Source organism: Danio aesculapii, chromosome 2 (genome assembly GCF_903798145.1).
Source record: "Danio aesculapii chromosome 2, fDanAes4.1, whole genome shotgun sequence".
Lineage (NCBI taxonomy): Eukaryota > Metazoa > Chordata > Actinopteri > Cypriniformes > Danionidae > Danio > Danio aesculapii.
The window spans coordinates 22,185,291-22,194,802 of record NC_079436.1 but is presented as its reverse complement, the minus strand read 5'-3'; the positions used below and the strand labels follow the sequence as shown (position 1 = coordinate 22,194,802).

Sequence of the window (9,512 nt, the reverse complement as noted above, 5' to 3'; positions counted from 1 at the left end):
CTTTTGCAAACATTTTTATTTTAAACTATCTCTCTATTTTTTGTTATTTATTTAAAAAAATAATAATAATGTAAACATTAGGTGCATCGACCTATAAGATAACTCTTTTTTTTTCAAAAACTATTAAAATAAAGTAGCCAAAACAACTGAAATATCAGCCTGAAAACATCAGAGAGTTTAACCTTAATAATTTTACCCAGAGGTCAAGTTCATTATTCATGCTTGACATTTCATGTAACGGACCACAAAACTGCGCTCATCAGCTGTATGTGGTAACCAGCGGTCCCTTTAAGAAAACAGGACCGCAGTATTTTGAAAACGGGGGTGCTCTGTTTATACAAATCTCAAAAAGAATTTGTAAAACAGTATACATACCACATGTTCAATATATTTAATATGAAAACATTGTATTTATTTCTATACTGTAAAAAAGATATCAGCTTTGAGTATTAACGGAACACGAATTAGTCAGTGTAAGCCTATCCCCCTTCATTCGCACAACGGTCTATTCTGGATCTAAGGCTCATGATGCAGTGGGATTCAATAAGCTGGTAGGTGCTGCCCAACGCAAGCTTTTCAGCTCCAGTCGACAGCGAACGAGCACGGAAATATACCGCAGCATCCTCATTCATTTGAAGTGTTTACGCGCAGTTCATAAAGGTAAGTCATTGTTGTCATAACCGTTTTAATCCAGGCTGTGTTTGGGATGCGCCAGTTGTCTGTTTAGAGCTCTTAACAGCCCATTCAACAACAGTCCAGCATCCCTCACCTATTGTTCAACTGCAGACATCCAGATTTCATGGACATGAACACTGCCAGTGACATGTTGCATGTGGTTTTGCAGTGTTGTATTAATATCAAGGGTTTTTGTTGATAAATGAGCAGCATTTTCGCCCTTTGTTTGCATTATAATCTTCCTTGGTGCTGCATTTTTCTGCAAAAGGAGGGGAATTTAGCTGTTGTCATCATGAAACCGCATAGGTTACAGAAGAGATATTAACAGCTGGATTTTACATACAAACCATCTTGTGTTGTTCACCACAACTGTCTGATAATGTAGATTCATGGGTCTGGGTTGTTGTAATGTGTTGAATAGCCTATTGATTTGTCCATCAGGACTGTTACTAATGTAGTTCCAGCATGGCCAAACACACAGACTCATCTCTGTTCTTTCAACCCCATCCTCATGCTTGTCCCTGCAATATTATACTGTTTTTAGATCTTGCGTATGTCTTGAATCATTCTAAGCTTCTAATAGAGGTTTGAAGGGTGTCAGACAAGTTATAATGACAGCTTTCCGAAGTCTTCCAGACATCCATGGGTTGACAGGGAGCCTGCCTGTCACTGCAGTGCATAATGTGTCACTGTTGACCTGTTGTGTGTATAAAAAGTACTTGTGTAAAATATAGCTTCTCAAAACAAATATAAGGGCTGTTTGAACGGAGTATACTGGATTAGGAGAGCTGCTTAAGTGGTTGGTCATAAGGTTAACTCACAAAGTTAGAGCTTGCATATAATTGTTTTTTGTTTTGAGTGTTAGTCATAAGACATAATCTCACTGTATTATGTCATCAGCTTTGAGCAACTGCATGTTTTGAGCTTAAAAAACACACGTCACTTTCATCATCATTTGTGTTGTTTACTTTATTAAAAATGGTTAGTTGAAACTTAACCTGCGTGTCACAGGTCTGTTCAGTTCACAGTGATAGCCCAGAAACAAAGCTGAATTCAAGTAGAAATGCATCTGAGCATGCAATCTTGTATGGTTGGGAGGAAATTTAAATAGGATTAGTAATCTTTAAAGTTAGCACGAAATGTCCCTTGTCCATTTGTTTGAATGCATGTTATATTGAGCTTATTATGAATTATTAATCAATTTGTGTCTGTCAAAGTTTCCATTACATTGCAATGTTAAAGGGAGGAGAAAATGTTTTTAAAACGCGTTCTCTTAGAAAGTATGTTCAGTTGTTCTCTGTTGTATTTTAGCATAAAAAAATTCATATTAGAGAAATGGGACACCTAGTGATGGAAGTTTTCTGATTATTTAATCACCTTCAGGCCATTTAAAATCTATATTAGGTTATGTCTTCAGCCAAAGACAGAGGCCTATGGAAGAAAACATTGCAGGATGTTTCTCAATCTTATGCAAGTGAACAGCAATCAGAATAAATCATTTTGATGGTCAAGCTAGTCCAAGACGAGCATTTTAGGGTAAAAATTTTGAAAAGTGTTGTATTTTTTTTTTTAGAAGGGCTGAAATTCTAGAGGAGATCCTTATTTTTGTTGGTCTGAATGGTTTGGATTACACTTTTAATTTAGGATGTAAAAATTACGTGAAAAAAGCCACATTCACATTATACAAAATCCTAATTGCAGAGAATAAAAGAATGAAAGTCATAAACATCTTGGATACTCGCATCTTGTGAGTAAATAATTAGGAAATAGTAGTTTTTTGGGTGAATTATTGCTACCTAAATAATTTTACACTTTGTTGTGTTCATTAGAACTGCATGATTTTGGAAAAATCTGACATTGCAAAAATGGATGTGACATTTGCAGTAAAAACTCAAAACATAAATTCACATAGAAGGTATATGTTAGCATTATGTTGAAACATCTGTTTATATTTTCCCAAACTACTCACCACAGAGATTTGGGACCAGAAAAAAATAACAATCTGCTAAAATTTTTTATATTTTAATAAGAAAATAAACATGCGTTATGGATGTGATCAAAAAAGTTTACAGTATATAATATACTTTGTAGTAATTCTGTGAATTCAATTGCACAAACCAAAAGAAACGATGCGAATCAGAAGGATAAGAGTTGGCTCTCTATAGAACAAAAATCATTGATTTTATTTTGTTTAATGTTTTTGCATTTATGAGGGAAAAGCTTAGTTATGGATGTGACATCTCTCCGTTATGTGTGACCGATGTGTAATTGGCACTTGTGTGACTTTGGTAAATCAAATATAATTGTTTGAAAACATTAACAGCTAAATTTCAGTATTTTTTTAACTGTAAAATGTAAGCCTACACAAAAAACCTAGAAAGGGTTTCACTGTTTTGGTGAAACCCTTTTTTTTCCATGGCAAGGTTGACATTTGCATGGAATTGCTCTTAAATTTATTTATTGCAATATGCAAACAGTTTCAGAAGGTGACATTAATAGCTCTAAGTAAGAATTCAATAATTTAGATTGATTTAAAAAAAAAAACAACAACAACAGGTTTTTGTAGATGTCTGAATGCTATTCAGGTACAGAAATTGAATTCATTCATTTATTCATTCATTTTCATTTTCGGCGTAGTCCCTTTATTAATCTGGGGTCACCACAGGGGAATGAACCGCCAACTTATCCAGCATATTTTTTGCGCAACGGATGCCCTTCCAGCTGGACACACTGGAAAGCATCCATACACACTCATACACTACGGACAATTTAGCCTACCCAATTCATCTATACCACATGTCTTTGGACTTGTGGGGGAAACCGGAGCACCCGGAGGAAACCCACGCGAACATGGGGAGAACATGCAAACTCCACATAGAAACGCAAACTGACCTAGCCGAGGCTTGAACTAGGGACCCTCTTGCTGTGAGACGAACGTGCTACCCACTGTGCCACCATGCAGCCCCGGAAATTGAATAATAATATTTAAAACAGTACTCCATAGTCTTCATTGTGTAAGCAATTTAATAAAATTAATCTTTATTATAATTACAAACGGTAAAATTTCTAAATTAAATTGTATTTATACAATTTCCAAAAAATAAATGAGTCCACAAAAAAAATCATTGGTTCTGAACTGTTGCTTTTGGTCAAATAAAATGGCAACTCAAGATTGCACATTCTGCAATGTGACTTGCAAATGCGTACATTGTAATATAGATGCTGAAACAACATAATGTGCTACCCTAGTCCATGTTACGTTAAAGGTTAAATGAAAACACTTTACACATACAATACATGTGTTTCATGTAAAATCATGATGGTTTGTTGAGTGATTTAATTTTCTTTGCATTTTGGTTACAAGCTAAATTGCATCAAACAGGAGTCGGTAAAAACACAACAGGAGTGTATCACTCTTTCTTCTTCTGTGGCGTAAGACGGGATGTGGAATGAAAAGAGCAGAGCTGGAACAGTGTCATGGGATTGTAAGGCCATGATTATACAAGGAATGCCATGATGACTTCAGCAGAGATGCGGAAATGAACTGCGTTTAGAGGTAACAGATGAAAATGCAGTTAGAGATACTCTCAGGGCTTGAGGAAGTAAAAGGCTTTGGTACCTTCTCTACTTTGGCTGAGGGCTTTGTCCTAAAACACAATCTATGAATAGCTGACAGATTTTGACATCATATTGGCACCTTGCATTACAAGGTCGAGCCAACTGCGATTGGATCATAATTTAAGCGGGTGATCCAGCGGGTCATACAGGGTGAGCTTTGCTGTTCACATGTGGGAAGTCTTTGGTATTTTGAGTCTTCTCACAGTATGAGTGGTGAGTCACAGGATAAATCATGAGACTAATTAAATCCAGTAGGTATGTCAGCTTTTCAAATGCTACCCTCTTTTTTCGCTGATGGTGAGTTTGACTATGTTTTCTTTTGATCACTCCCTTCATCTGGCCCAGTTCAGTTTTGACCTTTCAATCCCTTATATGTATTATGTTCATTTTTTATATGAAATTATTTCGAATGTTTATATCTGTAGAAGGCTGTAGCGGTTTCTTTACTTTTATGAAAGGATTATTCGGTCAAACATCATCCTTGTCCAAACTTCAGAAACTTACACTCTAAAGTGTGTGTTTATATATTACCCCTTTTCTCAAAGGCAGTTTTGTGCTGGTTCAGAGCCAGAGCCTAGTTCCAAATCAGTTCTTTGTAAAGCTGCACGGTATTGGAAAAATCTGACATGCGATATACATTATATTGCGATTTCATCACATGACTTACTGTATATTGCTCTTCTTAGAAAAAAAAAATCTTGAATTTAGATTGATCGGGGTGATTTTGTAGGGGTGTGAATCTTCATTGTATGAATAATTCAGTTAAATTATTCTTCATTTACAGTTTACAATGTTACAAATGTACCTTTTTTTGTGCCAGATTGCTTGAAATGCCTTGAAAACACATGCAAATGATCACATTTCTTTCTGTTATGGATATACTTTACAATGACACCATAAATCTCATGTATTCTTAATTGTGGAGCTGGTAATTCTTCAGGATTGCATATCCTGCGATGTGACTAATGCTGACACAAACATTGCGATATCGATGCTGAAACGATATATTGTGCAGCCCTAGTTCTTTGTCTTTCCACACTCAAAGCACCGGTTCTGAACCAGGAAAAGTGGATCTTAAGTAGAACCAAAACAGTGCTTTGTAGAAGTAAGAACCTGTTGCATGTGGAGCTGAAGGCAGGGCTACTGTGACCAATGGAGGAAAAGACAGTTTTGAACACCATATTTGAAATGGCAGCGGAACACAAAAGCTGAACACTTTATTTTTTAATCTCCACCTACCCAAACTATGTTGTACTTGACGAATGCATTATTATCACTACCTATGTTTCCATTAGCTTATAATTATGGATGTTTTAAAATAAATCAAATAAAATGGCTATGAGCATAATTAAGAAGGAAAAAAATGATCTGATAAGAAAAATGTGCATAAACTGTGATGGAAATGGCAAGATGCTCATTAATTTTAAAAAAGCACATAAAACGTGTATGCGCTTAACTGAGTAGAAACAATGCCTGGTTCTGCATTTGACACCTTCTGGACAAACTATCTACACTGTAAAACCCAAAAAGTTAAGGTAACTCATTTGAGGAAACTGATTGCAATGAACCATTTAAGTTCAAAAACTAATCCTAATGAGTACTGTGAACTTAATCCATTTGAGTAAACGAAGCAATTTGAGCACAGTAAAATCCAATAAAAGAAGAGAAATCAAACCAACTGAGTACTTTAGAACCCAATAAGTTCAACTCAAACCATTTGAGGAAACCGATTGCAACAAACCATTTAAGTTAAAAAAACTAATCTATATGAGTACTGTGAACTTACTCCATTTGAGTTGAAGTAATGAGGTAATTAACTCATTACTTTCAACACTGAGTTCAAAACTCTTTGCAAATGAGTAGAATTAACTTTAAGTAAATTTTAAGGTTACTAGACTCATTTCATTTGATAAAGTTGACCGTTGGGTTTTACAGTGTAGTGCAACACAATTCACGGTTGCAAAAATGGTTTGGGTTCATTAGGGCTTGGCGATTAATCAAAAGTGATTGTCATGTGCATTTTGTCAGTGAAGCCAGTTCTGTAATTAATCGTTAATCTCTAGCATTTTGTGCTTTGTGGTGGAACAGAATTTACAACACAGAGTAGTAGTACACGGACTGGCTATGCAATATTGTGTTCATAATCCCGGATGATTTCATTGTGCAATGATGAAACCAAAGACATCATACTTTAATAATGACAGCTGTTTGTTTAGCTTCTACCTGAACTATGACTCTGTATAGTAAACGCTGCTACATGTGAAAGCACGTGAAAATACCAGTAAATTACATTCAGTTACACCAAACTTATGTCATAATTTCAGTTTATTGATTGAAATAAATCCATCTGTGAGATAATTTCTTATATTTGTGGAATTATTATTCACATTCAACAAAGAAAGAAGTTAAATCTTCTGTTTATTCAGCAACCGATATATATTTCGTGAGTTTTTTTTATTTGGAGATTCAGCAGAAGTGCACCCAGTCTGGCCTTCGCAGGAGATTAACTGCTCATCACAGAACTTTGCTTCTCTGTCAAAATGTGCATAACGATTGCAGGTTTTGTTTAATCGCGATTTCATTTTGATTTATCACCCATCCCTACTCTTATTGATGAATGCACATATGGTTTTGATGGTGAATTTTGCGTCTTACACATGCTCAATGGGGATTAACCCTAGCATTTGCATAAAAACTGAATAATTTTTAGGGCTTTAGTTTCTTCAGTAAAATATTGAACACACACCGAGCCTCATCTCTATCATGTTGTGTCAGGCTGATCTGAAGAGCTGAAGATGGGAAGGAAGTGGACAGGACATACCCATGCGCTCATGTCTCAAAGACATAATGATGTGTCTCAGACTGGATTCATTTTATGTCATGGAAGATAATAACAAGGGAAAGAGGTCACTGGGTTATGGATATGGTAAAAACATTTACTCTTGGTGTACTCTTGGAGGTTTAACTAAGATTGTGCTATGTTTAAAATGAAACCATAATAATAATTAATACTATTATTTTGAAATTAAATGAATTACATGTTGTGCCAATAAATTTAATAATGCATGGTAAGTCACTTTATTGCATGTATTATATAGTTGTACAGTGTTGCATCAGTTGAGAAACATTTTGTGCTCTGAAGAAACAACTTGTACACTTAAGAGCTGCAGTATATTTATATATATTTAATTAATTAAAATGCATTATTAAACGAATTTAAAATTAAGACTTCCTTTGTGCTGGGTGAATTAGCGTTTTTGAATGAGCCGGTTGAATGATATGTAATATAATGTTTGTCTATTATAACACTGTAATGTAACAATCTTCATGTTAAGCATCAAGTAACTTTCCAAATCTAATTTAATTGAAATAAAATCAAAATCTCGATTAATTGCACATTTTAACTCGCTTACTATTAAAGAATACTTTATTTTATTTATTTATTTAGTTGTTTTGCCCTCACAGTTAAAGTTTAGTGCAGTAAATGTACTCGCATATTACAAGTGAGAGATTTTTGAATAAAGGGTGCATTACTTGATTTTAAAATAATGTGTGCAAGATGTCAACACAGAACACAGTCCGTGTCATTAGTTAAAACATTCTTTGAAATATTTGGGATACTGCAAGTACATAAGTCAAAAATGTCTAGTGGTTTTTGGATATCTTACATATTGTGCCTTTATGTGAATGTTTGAACTAATGTTTGCTGAAAAGTTCTGAAATTAAGATATTTTAAATGCATTGTACTGAGGTTGTTTTATTTATGTATAATATATCCAGCCTGATCTCACAAGGAAATGTAACTATTTTATGGTTTGTCAGTTTAGTGGCTAATTTGTATGAATTCGTATGAGTTTACTCATATGAAAATGAACGATTTTAAAAAGGAGGTGTGGTATCCAACCCCACTTCTAAACCCAACCATCAAATAAGCAATTCGTAAGCAAATAAGCAAATTGTATGAACGAGATCGTGCAAATTCATTCGAAGTAGCCACTAAATCAAAAAGTTACGAATTGCCGTGAGATTGTGTTGAATCTAAAAACGTTTCATTTTGCTAATGACTTTTGCGAACGACCTCTCTGTGATTGTTAAATTAGTTGTACACAAATCTTTTTTCTAATACAGAATGTATACTATGATTTGGCTAGATTTATCAATTTTAATTTACTGTTTTTTTTAGAGTCCTGTGTTTATTTCTGTAAAGCACTTTAGTTAACTTATATTGTTTTAAAGAAAATATTGCTTTGTAATCTATTTATTTGCACTTTTTATTCATTTCTATCAAGTACATTGTGTTGTAAAATGTATTGTTATGCAAAATATTTGCATCAGTTTTTTCATCGACATGGTTTCATAAGCTTTTCAGGAAAAACAAGTCAATGTCCATTTAACATGGCCGGCATCTTGCCTGATTTCACAACAACACTGACTAGTCTGGATGCCCCCTGACCGAGTAGTTATTAGCGGTGATGAAACACTTTTGTGCCCAGGTTGCGTTATTGTGGTTTCGTGTTGCCTTTGTATTGTTTATTCTCCAGGGGCGGTTTAGGCCCATCTGTCTGATTCTTCACATCAATAGGAGCCGCAGCTGCATGGCCTGACCCCCAGCAGGCCTTTGTAATGTGCCCAGGCGTGGCGTGTGCTTGTGTTGGAATCGTGCACGTGGGTGCGTACTAGGCGCCATACTCTGCTTTCCGCTCAGGACGTGCCACCCGTCTGCTTTTAAGTGTCCTCAGAGCGGTTTGCGTGTTAGTCACAGCAGACAACACAAAGAAACAGAGCTGTTTATGACGCCGCCGAGCACAGGTGTCCTGTCAGCAGATCCATCTCTCTTTTGTCTACGTGTATAAATACTGTCGTGCTCTGATTTTTTTTTTTTGAGTCTACAGGGTGCAACAGTAATGATTTTTTTTCCCTTTTTTTCTGCTGATCCAGTCAGGTTTTTAGTTTGCATTTGTTAATTCTTTGAGGATATTTGCAGCTAATGGTGCTTTTTATTTGTTTAGCAACATGTTTGATCTATTAGAAATAATCTGAATAGTTTCTTTTTATTAATCAAGGGTATACATAATATATGTACACTGTATTGGTTACTGGCTGTTTTCTTCATTGGAATTGATTCAATTCATTGGAATTTGCCATCATGTAATTTTACTCACACAAATTTAATAATAGTGTTCATTGTGATTTAATATGATATGTGATTTTAATATCAT

General features: G+C 35.0%; 1 protein-coding gene across 1 annotated transcript in view; it reads left to right on the top strand.

Moving 5' to 3' along the window:
• Positions 1-561: 561 nt before the first annotated feature.
• fam110b (family with sequence similarity 110 member B) overlaps positions 562-9,512 on the top strand; it is a 99,772-nt gene continuing 90,821 nt past the window's right edge. Inside the window, exon 1 of the mRNA XM_056474747.1 lies at positions 562-660. The gene's annotated coding sequence lies outside the window, so the exon portion shown is untranslated. The remainder of the gene's footprint in view (positions 661-9,512) is intronic.